Here is a 2,980-nt window from a genome sequence, read left to right on the forward strand (position 1 = left end):
TGCATCTCCTGTATATTAGTCCTCTGTTTGTTTCAGCCAGACTTTTAGTCGGGATTTTCCTTCATGTTCTAGATGGGAAATTGGCAGAGAGAGATTAGCTAGAACACATCGTCACAATGAATTTGGCTCAGAGAGATTAAATGACTTGCCTAAGGAAACCCAATGAATCAGTGGCACAGACAGAGAGAGACCCCAGTGTGCTGCTCCAACCTTTAGGGAACATGATATTAAGTGTCCCCTAAACTTAGGCATAAAGGGCTATATTTTTAAAGGAAACTCAGTTTGGCCTCCTTTTCAGATTGTTGCATATGTAAATGATTGTGTGCACGAATTGTGTGCCACAAATGCAGTGTTGGGGTTCTTTTAGCTGTAGGCTTTAGGAATTGGTTGAACTGCTTGACTGCTTTTCAGTGTATTTATTGTCATGTCTTGGAAGTTCATACATATTTCTGGGAAGAATTTTTATACAGAGATGAAGGATGGTCCTGGGGGTACAGCAATAGGAGCTCTGAGTTCAATTCTCTGTCATAGACTTCCTGCCTCCCACAGCTGGAGTGTGCAGTGGGGACAGTGTAGGGCTGCCTATGATGGCACTATGCAGTGCCCATGGCAGGGGAATTCTCTGGCTGCTTGTGGACTGGTTCAGAGGAGGTGGGGGGACAGAATGCCACTTTGGGTAAATCACTTAAATCTCTCTGGGTCTCAATTTCCTATCTGTAAAACGGTGACAGCAATCCACTGAGACCTGAGTTATGGTGTCTGCATGCTCAGGTACCTTTGCATACATTCCTAGTTTTTGGACCAGTTGTCTGGAAATACTTTTTTTTTTTTTTTTTTTAAAAGGTGGGGGCAGATCTCGGCTGGTTACTAGGGCATCAGGTTACCTCTGGCTGGGGAAGGAATGGGAGAGGGAATTCTTCAGTGTTGAGACATTGCATTGCAGGTTCCAGACACAGAGGTATCTGAGAAACAAATGAATTCTGAAGCAGCTCTTAAGTTTGCACCAGTCCCAGGTGGATGGGAAAGGCAGCTGGATGGATACCCATGGGGAAGAGTTGTAAGTTAGGATCTCTGAGGTTAGTAAATTGTATTAGAGAAAATGATCCACAGAAACATAGACAGTAGGTGAAAGGCCAAAAATCCATGTACTGTGTATGTAAAATCCTGACACAGGCTATGTCCAAAGTCCAGAGCTTGACCAGAGGCCTAAGGCCTACCAAACAGTGAACAACATTAGCTAAGAGAAGCAGAACAAACAAGAGACATCCTTGTTTTTTACTAAAATAAGCACGGTCAGCAAAACTTCAGATGGGGAGCAGTAATTGGTACTCTTTTATCTGAAGCTGCAAACAGACCAAAGGATTGAAAGGGGCCCTGTGTCTATGTCCACTCCTCAGCAGGAAAAGAGAGCCATGCCCTCCCCACATATCAACCTTGAGTTCATGGAAAGGTTCAAGCATGTCAGTATGAGATATGACATCCTCCCTCCTCATTGGTACACCCTCCTCTCTCCCAGATGCCAGTCTCTGCCTTTAGAAACACAATGAGCAACCTGAAAAAAACAATTTCTATTGCCATGTACTTTTTCAATGTCTTTTGGCTTTAACCCCCAGGAATGTACCTGTTGTACAAACAGAGGAGCTACCTCTTTCCTATGGACCCCAAATCAGAATTCAACATGTATATACATTTTATACTTTTTATACATTGTTTAAAGGAAAACACCTATGTACTAACTATGTTACATGTTAACCTGAAACCATGGGCAGAGACATTTCATAATCTTTAAACCATTGGCTTTCTGTGCTTATCTTGTCTTGCTGCTAGACCTATCCAGGGGCTTGGGATCTCCTACCCTGTCATTTCCCTCCACCCATATAATTCATTGTAATCAATTGTTGGCAGTGTCTTTGAGCCTAATAAGCAAAGTGACACTCCGCCAGTGCTGTGCATAATAAACCCAGGTGCTTGATTCTACATGGTGTCCATTTTGTTCCTTCAGTAGGAGACTGGAAGGAAGCAAAGGTTCCCCTGGGTCCAACTGTAGGGGATTCCACGCCCATCCTTTCTAGGGGGCCCATTGACTGTTCTGCCCTTTGCCGTCAGTGGGCCTGGTTACAAAGTGTATGTGGGAGGGTGGGGGAGAGGCAGCCCTTGAAAATCACCAAAAAATATGTTCAGAATTTGTGGGACAGCTCCTTGCCCTACGTGAGTCCTCGCTTCAGTTTTGGTAAGACTTGGTCAGCCCAACCTGGTGTTTCCACACATGAAATGCTTGCTTTCCCAAGTCAACACTTCACATTGTCGTAACTTTCAGCGTCCTCCTAGGGCTTATCTGGAGAGGATAAGTGGAGGCTTGATGCCAATTCACATTATCTCAGTGACTGTCAGCATCATAAGCCCTGTGCAAAAGCGAATCCCTTTAAAAATAAAGAAGTAGCCCCGTCGGGAGGTGGTGCGCAAAGCGTTCGCTAGCTGCAAACCGACCCCGCCGCCAGGAAGCCAAGCCCCAGGGGCGCGGCTCGGGGCAGGGGGGAGGTCCCGGGGCTCGGGGAGGGGCGCGGCCTGTCCGGGCACAGCTGGATTGCGGGCCGCTCCAGCTGTTAGTGAAATGTCCCAGCGCCCGTGCCTCTGGCTCCTGCTGGCCGGACAGGCTGAGGGAGGCGGAGGCGCCCCTCCTTTCCCGTCACGTCATGGGGTGCTCAGTCCGCCCCCCAGCCAGCGAGGGGGAGCCCGGCGCGCCTTCCGCCAGCCGCAGCCCCGCGGCCAACATCTGCTGCGGCCGCAGCCCGGGCTGCTCCGCTCTGCGGCGCCTTCCTCAGCGACTGGCCCGGGAACTCCCCGCCCCAGGCTCAGCGCCGCTCCCTGCCGGGAGGCGGGGTCACCGTCTCTTGGCTGCTCCGGCCCCGCTGTAACTTTGCGCGCCTGGTGCCCCTCGGGAGCCCGGCCCGCCCCGCCCAGCCCAGCGGAGCAGCTCGGG

This window comes from Mauremys reevesii, linkage group 6, assembly GCF_016161935.1.
Source record: "Mauremys reevesii isolate NIE-2019 linkage group 6, ASM1616193v1, whole genome shotgun sequence".
NCBI classification, from domain to species: Eukaryota; Metazoa; Chordata; order Testudines; family Geoemydidae; genus Mauremys; species Mauremys reevesii.